At 45.5% G+C, this 24,481-nt stretch overlaps 1 pseudogene; it reads left to right on the top strand.

Annotated features, from left to right (window-relative positions):
- The first annotated feature begins 5,964 nt into the window (after window positions 1-5,964).
- LOC128063271 (putative killer cell immunoglobulin-like receptor like protein KIR3DP1) lies at window positions 5,965-15,457 on the top strand (annotated as a pseudogene).
- The last annotated feature ends 9,024 nt before the right edge of the window (window positions 15,458-24,481 follow it).

Genomic DNA, 24,481 nt, shown 5'->3' with positions numbered 1-24,481 from the left:
AAACTACTCACCCAGCCACGGGGTACAGACAATGATTCTACACGTATATGAAATAGAGCATTCAGTTCTTCAGTCACACCCACCACATTTCACGTGCTCGGTAGCGTCATGTGGCCAGGTGCCATGGTGCTGGACAGAGAAGATGTTAAAAAAGTCCCGTCATCACAGAGAATTCTACTGGACGTTCCACTCCAGATCACTGAGGGCTGCAGGGGAACACTTGACCCAGGGAGGTTTTGCACATGTTGTGTTAATCCATCGATATTTATATGCTTTGTCTTTTTTTCTTCTTTTCACCAAAGCCAAGGATTTGAGAATTTCGTGCCTTTTAAGTTATCAACTGTTGGCACAATGTGGCTTGGCTCAACCAAGCGGAAGGCTGAACAGGATAACACCATGAGGACCCTGGTGTGAACTGAGGTGGCAAATGGGGTGAAAATCAAGCTCCTCGGAGCCTTATGCTCATTGAGCTCCCTGTGTGTGATGTCTCTCCTGGGTTAGAACTAAACCGCCCAAGAACTCTTTTACCAAGAAATGTCAGGATCGCTTAAAGTGAAGACAGTCTGGGGCTCACGTGTTGCTACTGTCACTGTTTCCATTTATCTCCTAATTATCCTTTTTTTTTCTTTTTTGGCCTCTAGGTGCGGGGACCAGATGTCATAATCTTCATTTTTCTGAATGTTCACAGTGTAGACATGAACCCCAGTATTCTCATATATCTTCTTTAAAAAAAATAGTTGAATGTTAGCATTTGATGCCCACATTCAGCAGAATCTGAATTGTTCAATCACCTACAAAAGATGGGTTTACCGGGTCATGGGTGTATTTTTGCTGTGTGGCACCAACGCCTGGTACAGAGTAGGTGCTCTGCAATAATTTATGAACTGACTGAAGAAGAGAAGTAAATTCCATTTCTGGAGGGGACTGGGAAAATAAAGTTCTGAGTCGTATTTGGAGCCAGACTGTCCAGGGCTGATCAGGATGAGAACCTGGGTCCCACCCTCTAGAGCAGGCAGTCAGACTGGGCAGAAAGAGAAAGAGCTGAGACCTCAGGTCTGGGCTGAGATGCCTCCTGAGCCCTGCCTGGAGACATCGGCGCCTGGTCCACGGAGGTGCCGCCCCCTGCTGCGAGTCCATGGCCGTGGGAACCCCGAGGGGCAGCGGCAGCCCCCCAGGGACCACATCCTGTTTGTCCTCTAGGGCCCCGTGGTCTCCTCATCTGTGCAGGGCGGGGGCGGGGGCGGCTGGGCGCTCAGAGCTGCAGACCTGCCTTCCATCCTCTCTGAGGTTCTCCTCCTCTGCCAGATACGCAGGGCAGGGAGGGGACGGCAGGAGGGCACGGGACGCCCACCCTGCCCCCAGCTCACAGGAACCACAGGGCTCAGGCAGCTGGAAGGGCCAGGGATCCTGATGGGGAGAGAATCAGCCCAAGCTTTCGGTGGCAAATCTCTCAATTCCAGAGCTGAGTCTGGGCCAAGGGACCCTGAACCATGCATGTATGTTCTCCCGGGTCTCCTGGGACCCATATCTCACTTGAGTCCCAGGAACTTGGTGTGGGGCAACGTCGGGACACTCGGATTCTAGAGAGATGCTGGTGGAACCTGGAAGGGCTCCTGAACTGAGCTGGGAAGTGAGGGGTAAGGAAGTCCTGGGACTCAGCCTCTGACATCCTTCCAGGGACCTTTCACAAACTCACCATCTGGGCTGACACTCTTTTGGGCAGCTCAGGGAGCCCTTGTGAATACACCTTATGCAGAGTTGGAACGTGAGAGTGAGCACACAGACCATCAGGGAGGATGCTGCAGTTGGCCTGCACTATTTAGAGGAGGAAATGGCAAATGCATTCCAGTATTCTTGCCTGGAAAATCCAATGAACATTGGAGCTGCCAGCCTACAGTCCATAGGGTTCCAAAGAGTCAGACACGACTGAGTGACTTCATTTTCTTTCATTTCATTTTAAAATTTATTGATTTTACTGGTTCTATTTTTAATCTCATCATATACATAGTTTATTGAACTGTAGTTCACTCACAATGTTTCAGGTGCACAGCAAGGTGATTTTCAATTATACAAATATGCATACATTATTTTTCAGATTATTTTCCACTTTAGCTTATTACAAGATATTAACTATATTTCTCCATGCTATACAGTAAATGTTTGCTGTTTGTTGCATATCATTTTTTAAAATTAGAAATCTAGCATGGTATTCATACTTCTATTTTTAAATTTATAGTATATTTCACCTCAGTGTTATGCTACACTGAGAGTGAAAGCATGATGCCAAAATCCCACCATGTGCACGTTAAAGTAAATGGAAAACAATGGCAATGTTAATTGAGGGAGGAGATATTGAATCACATCATGTTACTTACTGGTGGGCATTCCTGGTGACTCAGAGGTTAAAGAATCTGCCTGCAATGCAGGAGCCTGAGTCAATCCCTCAGTTGGGAAGATCTCCTGGAGAAGGAAATGGCAACCCACCCCAGCATGCTTGCCTGGAGAACCCCCATGGACAGAGGAGCCTGGCGGGTTGCAACCAGTGGGATCACAAAGAGTCAGACACGACTGAGGGACTAAACTATTCTCAAGGTTCTGAACTTGAAAGGTATAACACTTTCCCATTTGTATTGGGATAAAAAGTGGCAGAACAGACAGAACCTTTTGTCTTGTCAATAAAGAGACATTATGACCAGACCTGCATGAACAGCATCAAGAACAAAGGATTCCAGGATTAAAAGATTCCACAGTGGAGGGGATGTAAGTATAGCTGTGGCTGATCCATGTTGATGTATGGCAGAAGCCATCAGAGTACTGCAATTGTCCTTTAATTAAAAATAAATAAATTAAGGGGGAAAAAAGCTTGCAAGTGGACTTCCCTGTGGTCCACTGGTTGGGAATCTGCCTGCCTATGTGAGGGACCCGGGCCCGATCCCAGGAATGGGAATATTCCACATTCCTTGGGGCAGTTAAGCCCGTGGGCCACAAGCCCATGTGCCTAGAGCAGGGGCTCCACAACAAGAGAAGCCACGGCGGTGAGAGACCCTGCACCACAGCAAAGAGCAGCCGCCTTCCCACAATTAGAGAAAGCCTGTGCACAGTGACAAAGAGCCAGCACAGACATTAACTAGTTAATTAAAACACTGCACCAACCAGCCACACCTCCTCCTCTTCTAGTGTGTGTGTGTGTAAGTGTGAAAGTGTGAGTTCACACGTGGGTATTTAATCTATATTTCTCTCTTCTCCTTGGAATTTTCTTCCCCATGGGCTAGGGTTATTTTACATTCAGTAAACACTGTTTGACCATCCCTCTCATTCCCCCCAAAGCCCATCTAACTCAGGAAAGATGATTCTTTGGGGCACAAGTTCATGAAATCGTTCTCTGCTGGCTTTCCAAAGAAAGCCACTATTCCTTTGCTGAAGACCTCATCGCTCTGTCCCTTGACAAACAACATGAGATTGGACTCAGAGCACATTCATGAGACTTTAGCAGCGGTGTCATTCGTTTTAGACAAAATCCATAGACGTCACTCTCAGAGCTGATATCTGTGGTTTAAAAGAAGATACACAGATGGCCAACAGGCATATGAAAAGATGGTCAGCATTGCTATTTAATAGAGAAAGGCAAATCGACACTGCAAGGAGGTACCACTGCATACTGATCAGAATGGCCATCATTAGACAGTTGATGAAAAACATGCTGGAGGGCATGGGGAGAAGAGGGAAACCCTCTTACACTGTTGAGGGAGTGGAAACCGGTGCAGCCACTGTGGAAAACAGTATGGCAGTGCCTCAAAAAAGTAAAAACAGAGTTTCCATATGATCCAACAATTCCAGTCCTGAGCACATATCTGGAAAAAAACTATACCTTGAAAATATTCATGCACCCCTATATTCAGAACAGCCAAACTTACAATAGCCAAGACATGGGAACAGCCTAATTGTCCATCGAGAGATGAATGGATAAAGAAGATGTATCTGCTTATACACACAGAGAATGGAATACCATTCAGACATTTAGAGAATGAAATCATGCCATTTGCAGCAGCAGGGATGAACCTGGGGATTAACATATTAATGGAAGGAGACAGAAAGAGAAAGACAATTTTCATGTGATATCACCCGTATGTGGAATCTAAAATGAGCATATCAATGAAACAGGAACAGACTCACAGACATAGAGAACAGGCTTGTGGTTGCCAAGGAGGGAAGGACTGGAGGCTTGGGATGAGCAGATGCAATCTATTTATACATAGAATGGATAAAGAATGAGGTCCTACAGTATGGCACAGGGAATTCTATTCAGTATCTTGCCATAAATCATAATGGAAAAGAATATATATGTCGAGCTGAATCAATTTGCTCTACAGCAGAAATAAACTATACTTCAATAATTTTTTAATTTTTTTAAAATTTGTGGTTTAAATATCTGCAATGAAACATTACAAGGCAGTAAAAATGCACAAACTGAAATGATAAAGAATACAGATCAATTCTGAAACATGATATTAAGTAAACAAAAGGAAAGTTTAAGAAGGGTGACTGTACTATTACTCCATACATACATAATGATCAAGAGGAGACCAGATTTATTACTTAGGGAGCATCACTAATGTTAACGACCCCCAACCCCAGCACAATGGTGTGGAATTACAGCCGTTACTGAGGTTCTTTCCTGTCTATGAACGACACCTGAACTGGGTGTATGTCTGCCCTTGGCCTCCTGAAACAGCTGGGCCATTGTGTCCCAGTTTGGAGTTCATTCTTGTGGATACGCCCCTCACTCAAGCATTCTGGAGCTGGCAAGTCTCTACTTGACATATTTTGTGTTCATCTGAGAATCCCAGGGACGGGGGAACCTGGTGGTCTGTGGTCTATGAGGTCGCACAGAGACGGACACAACTGAAACGACTTAGCAGCAGCAGCAGCAGAGCATCTAGGAAGCAGTGTGGTCCACTTTTTCAGGCAGAACAAATCCCCCTCCCAGAAAACACCACAGTCACCTTTCCACACGTTATCTTTGTGTTCATGTGTGGTCCTTGGATTGGAAAGGGAGGAAGAGAGAGAGACAGAGAGAGTGTCTGTGTGCAAAGTCTCCACTCACAGTCACGAAATAATTTCAGATGAAGAGGAGTCAGAGAAAGACAAATATCACATGATATCGCTTACTTGTGACATCTGAAAAAATGAGCTTCTTTACAAAACAGACTTACACAGAATGAACTTACAGTTACCAGTTGGGATAGTGTCAGGGGGAGGTTATCTTGTAAGTTTGTTACTGACATGTACACACGGCTATATTTAAAATGCATGACCACAAGGACCTACTGGATAAAACAGAGAATTCTACCTAATATTCTGTAACTACCTAGGTGGGAAAAGAATTTAAAAGCAGCAGGTGCATATGTATGTATAACTGAGTCACTTTGCTGTACAGCTGAAACTAACACAGTAATTCCTTAATCACATATATTACAATACAGAATTTCTTCATATTTTCAAAGAGCCATAATACACATGTCTGGTCCTCTCATAAGAATGCAGAATCAAAGTCTCTATTAATGAGTCTTTAATTGGCAACCGGCACTGAGCCTGATTTACAAGGTGGGAACATGTGGTTTCTCTTCTGTAAGGAGTTAAGGTTAATGAGATTTATCATGAGCTTGGGAAAACCATCCTGCATGGTATATACTGAATCCCAGTTACTACTTCCTAAAGGCAGCAAGATCTGTTCAAATCCTCTTAGGTTTATAGTGTTTAGGGAAACAAAAAGTGACGATCGGGTCATGAGGCGTGCTCCGTGATGCGGCTCAAGTCAACTTCCATCATGGTGTGAGAAGAGGCTGGCCATCTTCCCATGTGACCTGAGCCAGGCTGACTGCACCAACAACACTGACCGCTTCCGCATCCTGTGACTCTGTCAGCTTTGCTCATTTCTGCCTCCAGTCTCACAGAAGCAGAGCCATGTGCCCCACACTCCTCAGCCTCCTGAGTCTCGGTGAGTCCAGAAAGACACCGTTGGAGAGGGTTATGGTGGAAATTAGGACGTTTTCACACCACTGACCAGGTTCCCTGGATGAGGGTGCAAAGAGCGTGGGGTCCATCAGGACAAGCCATATCTGACGTGCTTTTCCTTCCAGGATTCTGTGTGAGTCTGAGGATCTTGGCAGTTGTGGGTGAGTCCTCCCTATCCCTTATTTCTCTGTTGAGCAGAGCAGTTGGGGCTGATGCAGATGACACTGGGGGCTGGGTGTCAGTACAGTGAGAGCCGCATGTCCTGTGGATCCCAGGTCCTCGTACTGGCCTTGATATCCATCTTCACTCTCCCCAGAAGTTAACCCAGTTCTGGACTCTGGACCTGAAGGCACAGTGTGAAGTCTGGGAGCTGGGAGCTAGGCCCACAGAGTGCCATTTCTATCATGAGAGGGGAGCAAGAGGCTGCAGCCCACACATCCTCCCCTACAAGCTGGCTCATGGCATCTCCAGCTGGCCCTTAACAACAGGATCTGCAGGAAGCCCACTGGACCTGAGCCCAGGGAACGGTCTGGTCATCAGGCAGGGCCACCTGGATCTTGTCACACATTTGGTGTAGGTTAGCTAACAAAGGAGCCAGGTTCCAGCTTTATTTCCTTCTTCTCAGTCAAGTGGCTTTTTCATTTGTTAGTTGTGTTACTGTTAGTCACTCAGTTGTTTCCGATCTTTGCGACCCCACGGACTGTAGCTCACCAGGCTCCTCTGTCCATGGGATTCTCCAGTCAAGAATACTGGACAGGATTGCCATTTCCTTCTCCAGGGGATCTTCCCTACCTGGGGACTGAACCCTGCTCTCCTGCATTGCAGGAAGTTTCTTTACCGCTTGAGCTACAACAAATCCAACAGGGAAGCCCTCTCACTTCTTTTCCATGCATCAGTTTTTTGGTGGTGTTTCTTTTGCCTGCATCGTACAGCATGTAGGATCTCAGTTTCATGATTAGGGATTCAACCCGGGCCCTTGGCAGAGAAAGTGCTGAGTCCTAATGATCGGACCACACAGGAATGCCCAGTGTTTTGTGTTTTGAGAGAGCTTTCAACATTTTGTCAACCCAAGGAGTTATTCCCCTGATAAAAATCACTGCTGAGAATCATATTCTTAGAATCTCTGTGATGTCTGTCCTGGGTTGACTGTGTCTCTGTCTGTCCTGAAGACCCAGGTGTCCTTGAGTATCAGGGTGATGCACTTTAGGGTTGGTGCCTTGGAAGAATTGAAGGGGAAGCACTCCAACAAGACCAGTGGGGAGAGGGGACCATTCCTATTTTCCTCTCAAAACCTGTGACTCCTTCTCTCCTAGGTGAATATGAGAAGCCCTCTTTGTCAGCCTGGCCAAGCCCCATGGTTCCCTTAGGACAGACTGTGACTCTTCAGTGTCACTTCCGTTCTCCACTTAAGAGATTCAGACTGTTCAAAACAGATGGGGCCAGTTTGACCGAGGACCATGGAAAACATTTCAACACCTTCACCCTTGGCCCAGTGACCAGAGAACATGCCGGGTCCTACACATGTTCCAGATTCTCCAGTTCTCTCCCCATGTTGTCCAGATACAGTGACCCCCTGCAGATTGTGGTCACAGGTAGGAGGGGTCCAGCCCAGCCTGGGACAGCTATCTATGCAGGCAATCCCATCCTAGGTCCAAGTTCCTTACGTGGTCAAAGATTTACTCAGGATTTCCAGCTAGGAATGAATCAGGAAAGAGAACCCACTCTGAGAGCTTAAACTCAGGGTGTTGAATAGATGGGGTGCTCTGGCAAAGGAAGGAGGAGCCTCCCTAGGCATTAGTTAGACAGGATGCAGCTGCTGCTTGCCAGCAGGGAGGATGCGGAATGACCTGATCCAGCACCTGCCACTCAGGAGGGAGCTGTAATGCCATATGAAGGAGCTGGAGCCCCAGGGAAGAGTCAAGGACTGTCTCCAGAGGCGTTAGTTGGGGGTCACAGATGGGAAAATATTCCCTTTTTTCTCCACCTCCTTTCCTATCTCCTGCCAGTCATCACCCACATTCTAGATGAGTGTGAACGGAGCCAGGGAATTCATCGTCAGAACCACCCAGCTCCCCACCACACATATTAGGGACAGGATGAAGCTGAGAGCATGGCAACCCACTCCAGTATTCTTGCCTAGAAAATCCTATGGACAGAGGAGCCTGGCAGGCTATGGTTCATGGGGTTGCAGAGTTGGACAGGACTGAAGGGACTGAGTATGCATGCCTGAAGCTGAGAGCAGATCCAACAGCTAAAGAGCTTAGAATAAACACAGAGGAGGCTGGAGGTCTTGAGCAAAGAGAAACAGAAGAGTATTGGCCAGAGCCCGAGAACAAGCCTAAAGAAAATGCACCAGAACAGACAGGAAGGGTAATTGGTGTTGCTGCTTCATGGGGAGATTTTTTACACCCTCAGATGTCAGGGGAAGCGCCGAGGTGGGGTGACTCACTGAAGCTCACAAGCTCTTTGCTCCTAGGTGTCTTCACAAAACCCTCCATCTCAGCCCACCCCAGCCCCCTCATGCGTATGGGAGAGAATATGATCCTCCGCTGTCAGTCACTGCTGGGGTTTGACAAGTTTATCTTGCACCAAGAAAATATCACAGGGCATTTCCAGAGACGTGGACAGATGCTCACTGGTGGGCATGGCCCAGCTGATTTCTCCATTGGCCCCATGACTTTGGCGAGTGCGGGCACCTACAGATGCTATGGGTCTTTCAGCCACTCCCCCTATGTGTGGTCAGCTCCCAGCGACCCCGTGGACATCATCATCTCAGGTGAGTGTGGCCAGACCAGTCCCTTCTGCTCTCTGTGTCACAGAAGGTCTGGTGTCCAGTCCAGCATCAGTACCGGGAGAGAATGACAGGCATGCAGAGACACTCACAAACTCGGGAGAGGGAACAAAGCAGAGAGAGGAGGTGTGGACGCAGAAGGGAAAAGAGAACAGAGTCCCTGCCGTGTGCCTACAGGAAGACACAGCCGGTGACAGAGGGAAGGAGCAAGAACGTGAAAGAACGACCAACAGAGAAAAGTGTACCAGAGCAGGGACGCGGGCAGTTCCCCGCTCAGGCAGCCACTGATGGCTGGTTAAGGGGTTGGTTTCCTGCTTTCATGTCAGAGCTCCCTTCCTCTGTCAGCAGCACACTGTGGTAACGGAGCCCCTGCAGTTCAGCCCCTGGGTGATCGAGATGGAGGTTGACACCCTGAAGTTGCTCAGCCTTGTGGTTTAATGCATCCTTCTGCACAAAGAGTGGGGAGTGGTCCCTCCTATCCTCCCACTAAGGAGTCACGTCCAGCCCCTGGGGTCGGACAGGGCAGCACTGAACACTCCCTCAAGAATGAGTTGGTCAAAGATCCTGTGAGATTCTCACAATTTCCACTCCATAATGTCTGCTTCTGGGTCAATACCATGTTTTCTGATGGTCCCAAAAGTAGTTAGTAGGTTACGGTTTTCTAGAGCAGCCCAATCTGGTTGATTTTTTAAATCTATTTTTTCTTATTGATTTTTGTTGAAGTTTGGTTGATTTAAGATGTTGTTAATTCCTGTTGTACAACAGAATGGTTCAGCTATTCATATACATATATTCTTTTTTTAACTTGAATTTATTTATTTTGGCTAATTACTTTACAATACTGTATTGGGTTTTTTAAAAAAGGATATTACTAGTTTGCTTTCCCACCGACAGTGTAACAGGGTTCCCTTTTCTCCATACCCTCTCCAGCATTTATTGCCTGTAGACTTTTGGATAGCAGCCATTCTGACTGCATGAAATGGTTCCTTATTGTGGTTTTGATTTCCATTTCTCTGATAATGAGTGATGTTGAGCATCTTTTCATGTGTTGCCAGCCATCTGTATGTCTTCTTTGAGAAACGTCTGTTTAGTTCTTTGGCCCATTTTTTTGATTGAGTCATTTATTTTTCTGGAATTGAGCTGCAGGATTTGCTTGTACATTTTTGAGATTAATTCTTTGTCAGTTGCTTCATTTGCTATTATTCTCTCCCATTCTGAAGGCTGTCTTTTCACCTTGCTTATAGTTTCCTTTGTTGTGCAGAAACTTTTAATTTTAATTAGGTCCCATTTGTTTATTTTTGCTTTTATTTCCAATATTCTGGGAGGTGGATCATAGAGAATCCTGCTGTGATTTATGTCAGAGAGTGTTTTGCCTATGTTCCCCAATATTCTGGGAGATGGTCATAGAGGATCCTGCTGTGATTTATGTCAGAGAGTGTTTTGCCTATGTTCTCCTCTAGGAGTTTTATAGTTTCTGGTCTTACGTTTAGATCTTTAATCCATTTTGAGTTTGTTTTTGTGTATGGTGTTAGAAAGTGATCTAGTTTCATTCTTTTACAAGTGGTTGACCAGTTTTCCCAGCACCACTTGTTAAAGAGATTGTCTTTTCTCCATTGTATATTCTTGCCTCCTTTGTCAAAGATAAGGTGTGCATAAATGTGTGGATTTATCTCCAGGCTTTTTATTTTGTTCCATTGATCTATATTTCTGTCTTTGTGCCAGTACCATACTGTCTTGATGACTGGCTTTGTAGTAGAGCCTGAAGTCAGGCAGGTTGATTCCTCCAGTTCCATTCTTCTTTCTCAAGATTGCTTTGGCTATTCGATGTTTTTTGTATTTCCATGCAAATTGTGAAAATATTTCTTCTAGCTCTGTGAAAAATACCCTTGATAGCTTGATAGGAATTGCATTGAATCTATAGATTGCTTTGGGTAGTATACTCATTTTCACTATATTGATGCTTTCGATCCATGACCACGGTATATTTCTCCATCTATTTGTGTCCTCTTTGATTTTTTTCACCAGTCTTTTATAGTTTTCCATACATAGGTCTTTTGTTTCTTTAGGTAGGTATATTCCTAAGTATTTTATTCTTTTCGTTGCAATTGTGAATGGAATTGTTTCCTTAATTTCTCTTTCTATCTTCTCATTATTAGTCTATAGGAATGCAAGGGATTTCTGTGTGTTGATTTCATATCCTGCAACTTTACTATATTCCTTGATTGGCTCTAGTAATTTTCTGGTGGAGTTTTTAGGGTTTTCTATGTAGAGGATCGTGTCATCTGCAAACAGAGAGAGTTTTACTTCTTCTTTTCCAATTTGGATTCTTTTATTTCTCTTTCTGTTCTGATTGCTGTGGCCAAAAATTCCAAAACTATGTTGAATAGTAGCAGTGAAAGTGGGCACCCTTGTCTTGTTCCTGACTTTAGGGAGAACAGTGTGGAGATTCCTTTAAAAACTGGAAATAGAACTGCCTTATGACACAGCAATCCCACTGCTGGGCATACACACTGAGGAAACCAAAATTGAAAGAGACACGTGTACCCCAGTGTTCATCGCAGCACTGTTTATAATAGCCAGGACATGGAAGCAACCTAGATGTCCATCAGCAGATGAATGGATAAGAAAGCTGTGGTACATATACACAATGGAGTATTACTCAGACATTAAAAAGAATACATTTGAATCAGTTCTAACGAGGTGGATGAAACTGGAGCCGATTATACAGAGTGAAGTAAGCCAGAAAGAAAAACACCAATAGAGTATACCTATGCATGTATAAGGAATTTAGAAAGATGGTAATGATAACCCTGTATGTGAGACAGCAAAAGAGACACAGATGTATAGAACAGTCTTTTGAGCTCTGTGGGAGATGGTGAGGGTGGAATGATTTGAGAGAATGGCATTGAAACATGTATAATATCATATGTGAAACAAATAGTCGGTCCAGGTTCAACGCATGATACAGGATGCTCGGTGCTGGTGCACTGGGATGTCCAGAGGGATGGTATGGGGAGGGAGGTGGGAGGGGGGTTCAGGATGGGGAACACGTGTACACCCATGGCGGATTCATGTTGATGTATGGCAAAACCAATACAATATTGTAAAGTAATTAGCCTCCAATTAAAATAAATGAATTTATATTTAAAAAATTTTTTTCAAATCTGTTGTGGAGGCAGATTTTTTAAAATGATGTTAAATGACACTCCATTTAAAAAATTATTTTTTAATTGGATTTTAAATGACACCCCATATTTAAAGTTATTTCTGAAGTTTTCCCTGTGCTGGGTATCCATTACTCTGGGGCTTTCTCTCCTGGCAGTGGGCGGCCTTCTCATTGCAGTCCCTCGCTTGTTGCACACTTCCAGCTTTAGTCCTATACTTAGGACTAGAGTTACTTTGTGCTCTAAGATCAAGGTCTCCTCCTTCCAGGTCTGTCCAAGAAACCCTCTCTCTCAGCCCAGGGGGGCCCCGTGGTGAGGTCAGGAGAGAACGTGACGTTGGTCTGCAGCTCCGAAAGTGCCTTTGACCAGTTCCATCTGCTCAGGGACGGGGAGAACCTTGGGTGCCCACTTGCAGAGCCCCCGCGGAGCACTCCAGGCAGAGTTCCCTCTGGGTCCTGGGACCCCTGACCACAGCGGGGTCTACAGGTGCTACGGATCCTTCACTCGCTCTCCCTACTCATGGTCAGACTCCAGCGACCCCCTGTTCCTGTCTGTCACAGGCGAGGAACCTCTTTCTGGCCCATGCTTTCTTGTTGCTGTTCCAGCTTGCTGTCGCTAAGCTGTGTCCAATTCCTAGCGAACCCCTGGACTGCACCACAAGCGATTCCTCTGTCCTTCACTATTTCTGCTTCATGTATCACAGCCTTGTCCTAGTGAAGGGGCTTGCATAACTCAATGAAGCTATTAGCCATGTCGTGCAGGGCCACCAAGACTGACAGGTCATAGTGAAGAGCTGGACAACACATAGTCCCCTAGGGGAGGAAATGGCAACCCACTCCAATATTCTTGTCTCCAGAACCCCAAGAAGATTCCCATGCTTCACAATGCACTAAATCACATTGCATTGGCCAAGAAGTCCATTTGGGTTTTTCCATAATATCTTACTGGATCACTGAGCTCTATCTCAAGGGATCCACGCTGGTGTCAGGGGAACCTTAGGGCTTCTGGGGAAATGGAGGCAATGAGAACCAGAGAGGACAAGAGATGGTAGATGACATCTCAACCCTCTTCCACCTCCATATGGATGCTTCATATCAGAATCCTGTCTATCCAGGCAATAAAGAAAAAGGTCAGGGTAGACCCAGGGGAGGGAAAGGCTGGGCTGATTTGGGAAGATCAGAGATTGCCTTGGCTCCTTGCTTTTAGTCTTTTCCCAGAAGCACCTCTGACATACAGGAGATTTCCCAATTAAGGAGCATGGACACTCATTCCCGAAGCAGAGAGAATGTCTCTAGCTTACAACTGTCTTTCACCACCAGGCGTATCCTTCCCACATCCTTCCACCATCACATCTCCAGGATGGAGGGTCTACTCAACGCATTCACAGGGAGGAACTAGAAGTTTTCCCCTCCCCCATCAGTGCTCTGAGGGATGACAGAGTCAAGGACAGGCAGGAGGTCAACCTTCCAGACAGAATAGTCCTCATTCTGTCAGTATGAGGGAGGTTACTTGTTAACCCTGTCTTTTTTCTCCTAGAATCCACTACAAATACCTGCTCATCACCCAAGGATCCACACACCACAGAAGGTAAGCAAGACGGTCTCCTATCTCAGCAAATTTCTGAGAACACAGAGGGCTGCTGTGTGAGTGTTGGCTCTGCTACCTCCCAGCTCTGTGACTTTGGGCTCCTCAACATCCCTGTTAAGTTAGCATTTGAGACCATGGTCTGCAGGAGACCCACAGGGGACATTGAGCTTCTCATGCTCGGGGACTTGGAATTTCTAAACTGGACAAAGTGGGTCAGACTGACCTGACCCCATGCTTAAAGGAGATGCTTACCTTCCCTCCACCAGGATCTTTGGTGATGGATGCAGGGGGGTAAGCAGAGAATTTTAAGGAGCACTTTCAATATGTGTTATTCCTCTGTTAGTGTTTTATGAAGAAAACATTCCAGTGTTCAGATATAAAAGTGTTATGTCTTCCTGAGGATTCCACTCCAGGTCTATGTGGATGGAGGGGAAATGTACTGTGGATTAACGCAGTCTCCATTCATGCAAAAATGCCATGGCTTGTAATATGGGCACCAGACAATAATTGCTTCAATGCCCAAGAGACCTTGATTCAGACTTCAGCTGGTCTGGCACAGCCTCTTTACTTTATCCACTGCTAGCATCTCTCCTGGATGCTTTGGTACCTCCTGGGAAGTGGAGACCATCACTGATCAGGTTGACAGATGCTGACAGTTTCACACAAGGATACAATAAATCCAAGGTGTAGGGGCACAGCCTACTCAACAAATAACCAGATTTTCTTCCATTTGCTTGTTGGTAGGAGCACCGCTTCCTCGAGAACACTCCAGCACGTGGTACATTGTCCTTGGGCTTGTCATAGCCTTCACCTCTACCAGCATCATCCTCGCTGCTCTTGTCTGTCACTGGTTTTCTACCCAAAATCGTAAGTCTGAAAGTGGCGAGCTCAGTATCATCTGACCCAGGGGGAGGTGGGTTCACAGCAGAGAATGGCATTTAGACTTCCTGTAAGTTAAAAACTTATCTCCAGTGTTGAGATCCCTGATGGAACGTCTTCCAGAGACCCATGAAGCCCTGTTCTTTTTATGAAAATATGTGTTGATTTTTCTTGGCTGCATCAGGTCTTGGCTGCAGCCTGGGGGATCCTCATTGTGGAGCTGGGGTGCAGTTCAAGGCTGCAGAGCTTGTGGCCTCAGCAGGTGCAGCACGTGGGGCTTAGTTGCTTCAAGGCAGGTGGGATCATAGTTCTCCCACCCGGGATAGTGCCTGCGCCCCTGCACTGGATGGTAGGATCTTAATCCCCGGGCCACCAGGGACATTCCAAGCCCTGTTCTTCCTTTCAACCACAGCCATCTGTTCTTATTCCTTACATGATCTTGGGAATCTGCTGTTACACAGAAAAGGATGGTCCATAACAGAAGACGTAGGATGGGTCCATGGGTTTGCACAGGATCATAAGACAGTCCATGAATGGCTGGGCTTGTATATGGTTGTGTGTGTGTGTGTGTGTGTGTAGTAGACAGTCTCAACACCTGGGGCACACCCCTGCCTTTTTCTGGCTTTGATGTCCCCATCAAAGATACGGAGGTCTGGAATAACTGCCTCCACCCCGAAGAGCCTTAACTCTCTTCCATTCTCAGATGTTTCCTTCACAGAAGGAGAGCCCAAGGAAGACAGAATAGTGAACAGCGAGGTGAGTCCTCCCAGGACAAACCCTTGCCATAGCCTGAGCCCCTCCAATACCCAGTGGCCCAGCCTTCGAAGGTCACGTCCCAGTCCATCATTCACACCTCCTTCCTCTCAGGATCCTGCAGCAGAAGACGTGATGTACGCCCACTTGAACCATGGGACTCTGTCCGAGAGACTTCACTCCCGCTCCCTCGAGCCCCATGCACCCCTTCACTGAGCCCGGTATCTATGAAGAATTCAATGTAAACCACGACCATGCTGAGCCCTGACCTGGCCCCAGGCTGTGAGCACATAGAGTGTTACAAATCGAGGACTTAGATCTCTTTTTTAAGGGGTTCCTCCGTGGACACTCCTCCTTCTCCAAAGCAGCCCAGCAACTCTGAGGTAACAGTGCAGTCCAAGAATTATAGGATCGTCTTCAAAACTCCCACAACCTCTTAGTAATCTCCTGACTATTCTAGGACTACATTTTATCTATCTCACCATTTGGGGAGAAGGTACAATCAATCACACATCCTGGGAAGGTTACCATGATCATCCTACTTTTTCTAAAATTCCAATAAAGCATAAAAAATTTGCCATTTGACTCTTCAAATTATTCAGTTAAAAAAAATAAATATAATGTCTATGTGGTAATGTTTTACAAGGATGAACATATTTACAAGACAGAAACAGACTTGTAGACTTAGAGAACAATCTTAGAGTTACAGAGGGGAAGGGTGGGGGGAGAGATAGATTGGAAGTTTAAGATTGACATGTGCACACTGTTACATTTAAAATAAAATGCTTTCCATGAAGAATAATAAAATCAATGCTAGATGGCCTTTAAAAAGATGAAGTATATTCTGTTTGAGATATCCCTTGTGGTGGCACTAGCGATCTGAGGCCGCATGTGTGCGTGCTAAGTCGATTCAGTCATATCCGACTCTTTGCAAACCCATGGATGGTGAGTAGCTCACTAGGCTCCTCTGTCCACGGGATTCTCCAGGCAAGGATACTGGAGTGGGTTGCCATTGCCTTCTCGAGGGGATCTTCTTGACCCAGGGATTGAACCCACGTCTCTCATGTCTCTTGCATTGGCAGGTGGACTTGTTATCACTGAGCCATCAGGGAAGCCCCCTCAGCCTTTCCCAGCCGTGTGCCCTGAGGGTGCTGGGGTTCCAGGGGTAGAAACAGGACAACAAGATCTCCTTCAGTCTGGATCTTCAGCGGCCGATAAAGTAGTTACCCAGCCACGTGGTACAATGACTCTACACGTATATGAAGTAGAGCATTCAGTTCTTCAGTCACATCCACCACATTTCATGTTCTTGGTAGCGTCATGTGGCCAGGTGCCATGGTGCTGGACAGAGCAGATGTTTAAAAAGTCCCGTCATCACAGAGAATTCTACTGGACATTCCACACCAGATCACTGAAGGGCTACAGAGGGAACACTTGTCCCAGGGAGGCTTTCCATGTGTTGTGTTAATCCATCGATATTTGCATGTTTTGTCTTTTTTTGCTTCTTTTCACCAAAGCAAAGGATTTGAGAATCTTGTGCCTTTTAAGTTATCAACTGTTGGCACAATGTGGCTTGGCTTAACCAAGAGGAGGGCTGAAGAGCATAACACCATGAGGACCCCGGTGTGAACTGAGCTGGCAAATGGGGTGAAAATCAAGCTCCACAGAGCCTTAGTTGCTCCCTGAGGTCGTGTGTGTGATCTCTCCCTGGCTTAGAACTAAATTATCCAAGAACTGTTTTACCAAGAGAAATGTCAGGATCACTAAAAGTGAAGACATGCTGGGGCTTCTGTGTTGTTACTATGAGGGAGCATATACCACACTGCTGTGTGATATATCTGAATGTGCAATCATTTCATAATATATGTAAGTCAGGTCATTACCTTGGATACCACAGGGCTGTATGTCAATTATAACTCTGTGAAACTGGATAGATAGATGATACATGTGTTTAGTCACTCAGTCATGTCCAACTCTATGTGACCCTTTGGACTGAAACCTTGTAGGGTCCTCTGTCCATGGGATTCTCCAAGCAAGAATACTGGAGTGGTTTGCATTCCATTCTCCATGATGATACATAGATAGATACAAAGATAGATCAATAGACTTCAGTGGTTGCATTACCACTTCCTGAGGCAGTTGATGATTTTAGCAGGCTATTTCCTGTCTTTTTTTTACTTTACTTCATGGAACTGTACCATATGTATTAATATATGCGTCTGCCCTCGATTCGGAGCTCTGACGAGGACCATTCTTGTCTAACCCTGAGTCTCCGTTGGTTGAAGAGGAGAGCAACATGCAACATCAAAGCATGCTTTGAAGAGACAGAAACGACTCACATGCTTCCCCTCAAGGGGACAGAGACACAATCTGCTTTTTACAGACACTGGCCTGTCACTGGGGGAAGTAAAGCCTGCCCTCTGGGCCCAAGAGGAAGAGTTGTGCTTTCTTGTGGGAGCAAAGAGTACTTTGAAAAACTCCCCAGCCCTCCTCACTTCCCCACCCCTCGGTTCAGCAGTTCTCTGAGGGCATCGCTGAAGGTCACACTCAACTCCTTGACTCACATCTCGTATTCAATCACACAGTAAAAGAGTTCAGTCCCCAGGGCCCCTCTGACCCTTGATGTCCTCTCCATCCAGAGTCCACCCACAGCCACACCTGGATCCCACCCATAACCTCCCTGAGTTCTGAGCTCCAGACCCACACTCCCATCTCCAGTTCACCCTCCACTTTTCATCTTTCTAACTCACATTTCAGAATCTGCTTTCTATCCCCAATCCTTCCATGGTGCCTACATTTTCAGGGTAAACTCCAAACTCTTCTATCTGAATTCAGTCCTGTTCATGGTCCTCCAGAGTTGACCCCTCCCCCCCAACCTCAGCTCTTACCTTTTCTTCCCTCCAAATGATACTTGTGCAATTACACCACACACACACACAGAAAATGGACCATTTAACTTTTGTGTGCTCTCTCATGTCAGCTCTTCTGAGAACACTCAGACTCAACAAGTTCCTTTTGTACTCCCAATCAAAAGTAGACACAAAGGTAGACACTATCATTTACATCACTTGTTAATGGGTTTTTGCCTTATTAAGGGGCAATTTTCAAAAGAAAAATCGACAAAAATCATTTAGAATGCTGGTTGACAGGCCCATATCAGAATAATTGAAGGTCAAAATTATTTATTTTTAATTAAAAAATTAAATTTATATTCTCATTTCCCTTTTCTCTACAGCAGCTGATACAATATGACCTTCATGAAGTTTTCTTATCATACAGTCTCTTGCTTCTATATTCCATTTTTTCTTAAAATAAAATCATCACCCTTGAACAGAGGACAGCACTGTACATGACCACCATCCACTCCCCCTGCCCCCTCAGTAAGACCCTGTGTCCAGGGTTCTGTGGAATGTTCTTTTCTCTCTAGAATGCACCCGCTCCCACCCATGGCTCTCCACCTCCTCAAGCAGCTGTTCCCTCAAGTACAGTGTAGACGTTGTTGTTGTTCGGTCACTAAGTCATGTGTGACTTTTGCAACCCCATGGACTGCAGCATGCCAGGCTTCTCTGTCCTTCACTATCTCCCAGAGTTTGCCCAGACTCAAGTCCATTGAGTCTTGATGTCACCCAACCATCTCATCCTCTGTCACCCTCTTCTCTTGCCCTCAATCTTTCCCAGCATCAGGGTCTTTTCCAATAGTCAGTTCTTTGCATCATGTGGTCAAATTATTGCAGCTTCAGCTTTAGCATCAGTCCTACTAATGAATATTCTCAGGGTTGATTTCCTCTAGGATTGATCGGGTTGATCTCCTTGCTGTTCATGAGGTTCTCAAAAGTCTTCCCCAGCATTACAGTCTAAAAATGTGTTCTTCAGTACTCAGCCTTCTTTATGTCCAACTCTCACGTCCATATATCCCCACTAGAAAAACCATAGCTTTGACTATAAGGACCTTTGTTGGCACAGCACTTTCTAATACAGAGTCTAGGTTTGTCACAGTTTTTCCTCCAAGGAGAAGGGTCTTTTAATTTCATGGCTGCTGTTCCTGTCCTCGGTAATTTTGGAGCCCAAGAAAAGAAAATCTGTCACTGTTTACACGTTTTCCCTAATATTTTTTTTTCTTTTTTTGCCATGAAATGCTTGGACCAGAGTTCAGGAGCTTCAATTTTTAAAATGTTTACAGTGTAGACGTGAAACCTAATTATTTTCTTGTTTCTTCTTTTAAAAAAATAATTGATTATTAGCATTTGATGCCCACATTCTGCAGAATCTTAGTTCTTCAAGCACCTACAGAGGATGGGTTTACCTGGGTCATGGGTGTATTTCTGCTGTGTGGCATCAATGCCTGGTACAGAGTAGGTGCTCTGCAATAACTTATGAACTGACCGAAGACGAGAAGTAAATTCCATTTCTGGGGGGGACTGGGAAAATAAAGTTCTGAGTTCTATTGGAGCCAAATTGTCCCGGACTGACTCAGGACGAGAACCTGGGTCCCACCCTCTAGAGCAGACAGTCAGACTGGGCAGAAAGAGAAAGAGCTGACACCTCAGGTCTGGGCTGAGATGCCTCCTGAGCCCTGCCTGGAGACATCCGGGCTGGGTCCACAGAGGGGCCGCCCCCTGCTGCGAGTCCACGGCCGTGGGAACCCGGAGGGGCGGCGGCAGCCCCACAGGGACCACATCCTGTTTGTCCTCTAGGGCCCCGTGGGCTCCTCATCTGTACAGGGTGGGGGCGGGGGCGGCTGGGTGCTCAGAGCTGCAGACATGCCTTCCATCCTCTCTGAGCTTCTCCTCCTCTACCAGATGTGCGGGGGAGGGAGGGGACCGCAGGAGGGCACAGGATGACCACCCCACCACCAGTTCATGGGAACCTCAGTGCTTGGGCACCTGGAGGGGCCAGGAATTCTGATGGGGTGGGAATCAGCCCAAGCTTTCAGTGGCAAATATCTCACTTTCAGGTCAGAGTCTGGGCCAGAGAACCCCAAACCCTGCTGGTGAGTCATCCCAGGGCTCCTGGGTCCCCATGTCTCACTTCAGTCCCAGGAAATGGGTGAGGGAGGAGCTGGGGGCACTGAGATTCTAGAGTGATGCTGGTGAAACCTGGAAGGGCTCCTGAGATGAGCTGGGGAGTGAGGGGTGGGGAAGTCCTGGGACTCAGCCTCTGACTTCCTTCCAGGGACCTTCCACAAACTCACCATCTGGGCTGAGACTCTTGTGGGCAGCTCAGGGTGCCCATGTGAGTACACCTTGTGCAGAGATGGAATGTGAGAGTGAGCACACAGACCATCAGGGAGGATGCTGCAGTTTGCCTGCACTCTTTGAAGAAAGAAATGGCAATGCATTCCAGTATTCTTGCGTGGAAAATCCCATGAACATTGGAGCCTGCCAGCCTACGGTCCATAGGGTTGCAAAGAGTTGGACATGATTGAGTGACTTCATTTTCTTTCACTTTCTTTTAAAATGTATTTCTTTTACTGGTTCCATTTTTTAATCTCATATTTATATTTTATTGAAGTGTAGTTGACTTAAAATGTTTCAAGTGCACAGCAAGGTGATTTTCAGTTATACAAATATGCATACATTATTTTTCAGATTATTTTCCATTTTAGGTTATTACAAGATATTGACTATCACTCCCCATGGTATACAGTAAATCTTTGTTGCTTGTTGCGTATGTATTTTAAAAATATTGGAAATCTAGCATTGTATTCGTACTTCTATTTTTAAACTGATGGTATATTCCATGTCAGTGTCATGCTACACTGAGAGTGAAGGCATGATGTCGAACTCCCACCATGTGTGTTAAAAGTAAATGGAAAACAATGGCAATGTTAATTGTGGGAAGAAATATTGAATTGCATTATGTTACTGGTGGGCATTCCTGGTGACTCAGAGGATAAAGAATCTGCCTGCAACGAAGGAATATCTCCTGGAGAAGGAAATGGCAACCCACCCCAGCATGCTTGCCTGGAGAACCCCCATGGTCAGAGGAGCCTGGTGGGTCGCAGCCCGTGGGATCACAAAGAGTCAGACACGACTGAGGGCCTAAACTATTCTCAAGGCTCTGAACTTGAAAGGTATAACACTTTCCCATTCATATAGAGATAAAAAGTGGCAGAACAGACAGAACATTTTGTCTTGTCAGGTACTTAAAGGGACTTTATGATCAGACTTGCATGAACAGCTTCGAGAACAAAGGATTCCAGGATTAAAAGATTTCCCAGTGGAGGGGATGTAAGTATAGCTATGGCTGATCCACGCTGATGTATAGCAGAAACTAACAATATTATTCAGTTCAGTTCAGTCACTCAGTCGTGTCCAACACTTTTCGACCCCATGAATTGCAGCAGGCCAGGCCCCCATGTCCATCACCAAGGAATATTACTCAGCCATTAAAAAGAATACAGTTGAATCAGTTCTAATGAGATGGATGAAACTGGAGCCTATTATACAGAGTGAAGTAAGTCAGAAAGAAAAACACCAATACACTGTACTAACACACAAATATGGAATTTAGAAAGATGGTAATGATGACCCTATATGTGAGACAGCAAAAGAGACACAGATGTAAAGAACAGTCTTTTGGACTCTGTGGGAGAGGGCGAGGGTGGGATGATCTGAGAGCGTAATGAAACGTGTGTATTATCATACGTGCAGCAGATCACCAGTTCTGGTTCGATGCATGAGACAGGGTGCTCAGGGCTGGTGCCCTGGGATGACTCTGGGGGATGGGATGGGGAGGGAGGTGAGAGGAGGGTTCTGGATGGGGAATACATGTGGGCCCATGGCTGATTCATGTAGATTTTTGGCAAAAAACCACCACAATATTGTAAAGTAATTAGCCTCCAATGCAGAGTTCCTAAGAATAGCAAAGAGAGATAAGAAAGCCTTCCTCAGCAATGAGTGCAAAGAAATAGAGGAAAACAACAGAATGGGGAAGACTAGAGATCTCTCCAAGAAAATTAGAGATATCAAGGGAATATTTCATGCAAAGAGGGGCTCGATAAAGGACAGAAATGGTATGGACCTAACAGAAGCAGAAGATATTAAGAAGAGGTGGCAAGAATACACAGAAGAACTGTACAAATAAAGACCTTCACGACCCAGAAAATCACGCTGGTGTGATCACTCATACTCACCTAGAGCCAGACATGCTGGAATGTGAAATCAAGTGGGCCTTAGGAAGCATCACTACGAACAAAGCTAGTGGAGGTGATGGAATTCCAGTTGAGCTCTTTCAAATCCTAAAAGATGACACCGTGAAAGTGGTGCACTCAATATGCCAGCAAATCTGGAAAACTCAGCAGTGGCCACAGGACTGGAAAAGGTCAGTTTTCATTACACTCCCAAAGAAAGGCAATGCCAAAGAATCCTCAAACTACCACACAATTGCACTCATCTCACACGCTAGTAAATTAGTGCTCAAAATTCTCCAAGCCAGGCTTCAGCAATAGTGAACTGTGAACTTCCAGATGTTCAAGCTGGTTTTAGAAAAGGCAGAGGAACCAGAGATCAAATTGCCAACATCTGCTGGATCATAGAAAAAGCAAGAGACTTCCAGAAAAACATATATTTCTGCTTTATTGACTGTGTCAATGCCTTTGACTGTGTGGATCACAATAAACTGTGGAAAATTCTGAAAGAGATGGGAATGTCAGACCTGCCTCTTGAGAAACCTGTGTGCAGGTCAGGAAGCAATAGTTAGAACTGGACATGGAACAACAGACTGGTTCCAAATGGGAAAAGGAGTATGTCAAGGCTGTATATTGTCACCCTGCTTATTTAACGTATATGCAGAGTATATCATGAGAAACACTGGGCTGGAGGAAGCACAAGCTGGAATCAAGATTGCTGGGAGAAATATCAATAACCTCAGATATGCAGATGACACCACCCTTATGGTAGAAAGTGAAGAGGAGCTAAAAAGCCTCTTGATGAAAGTGAAAGAGGATAGTGAAAAAGTTGGCTTAAAGTTCAACATTCAGAAAATGAAGATAATGGCATCCGGTCCCATCACTTCATGGGAAATAGATGGGGAAACAGTGGAAACAGTGTCAGACTTCATTTTGGGGGGCTCCAAAATCACTGCAGATGGTGACAGCAGCCATGAAATTAAAAGACGCATACTCCTTGGAAGAAAAGTTATGACCAACCTAGATAGTATATTCAAAAGCAGAGACATTACTTTGCCGACTACGGTCATCTAGTCAAGGCTATGGTTTTTCCTGTGGTCATGTATGGATGTGAGAGTTGGACTGTGAAGAAAGCTGAGCACCGAAGAATTGATGCTTTTGAACTGTGGTGTTGGAGAAGACTCTTGAGAGACCCTTGGACTGCAAGGAGATTCAACCAGTCAATTCTAAAGGAGATCAGTCCTGGGTGTTCATTGGAAGGACTGATGCTGAAGCTGAAACTCCAATACTTTGGCCGCATCATGCGAAGAGTTGACTCATTGGAAAAGACTCTGATGCTGGGAGGGATTGGGGGCAGGAGGACAAGGGGATGACAGAGGATGAGATGGTTGGATGGCATCATTGACTCGATGGACGTGACTTTGAGTGAACTCCAGGAGTTGGTGATGGACAGGGAGGCCTGGTGTGCTGCGATTCATGGGGTCACAAAGAGTGAGAAACGACTAAGCCACTAAACTGGACTGAACTGAACCAAAATGCACAAACTGAAACGAGAAAGAATACAGATCTATTTTGAAACATGATATTAGGAAAATAAAAGGAAATTTTAAGAAGGGTGACTGTACTGTTACTCCATTACATCCATAATGATCAAGAGGAGACCAGATTTATTACTTACAGAGCATCACTAATGTTAATGACACACCCCCAGCAAAATGGTGTGGAATCACTGCCCTTACTGAGGTTCTTTCCTGTCTATGAACAACAGTTGAACTGGGTGTATGTCTGCCCTTGGAGTCCTGAAACAGCTGGGCTATTTTGTCCCAGTTTGGAGTTGATTGTTCTGGACACCCCTCTCACTCAAGCATTCTGGACTTTGGAAGTCTCTACCTTACACAGTTTTATGTAGTAAGCAAGGTTGTCCACCTTTTCTAGCAAAACAATTTCCTTTCCTCACAAAACCCCCCACAATTATCTTACACACATTATCTTTGTGTATGTCTGTGATCCTTGGATTGGAAAAGGAGAAAGAGAGAGAGAATGTGTGTGCAAAGTTTCCACTCATAGTCAGGAAATAGTTTCAGATAAAGAAGAAGAGTCAGGGGAAGACAAACATCACATAATATTGCTTATTCGTGACATCTTTTAAAATGAACTTATTTA

The sequence above is a fragment of the Budorcas taxicolor genome, chromosome 18, assembly GCF_023091745.1.
Source record: "Budorcas taxicolor isolate Tak-1 chromosome 18, Takin1.1, whole genome shotgun sequence".
In the NCBI taxonomy this organism is placed as follows: Eukaryota; Metazoa; Chordata; class Mammalia; order Artiodactyla; family Bovidae; genus Budorcas; species Budorcas taxicolor.
The sequence above is the reverse complement of the archived record's forward strand: the minus strand, read 5'-3'. Positions and strand labels throughout refer to the sequence as shown.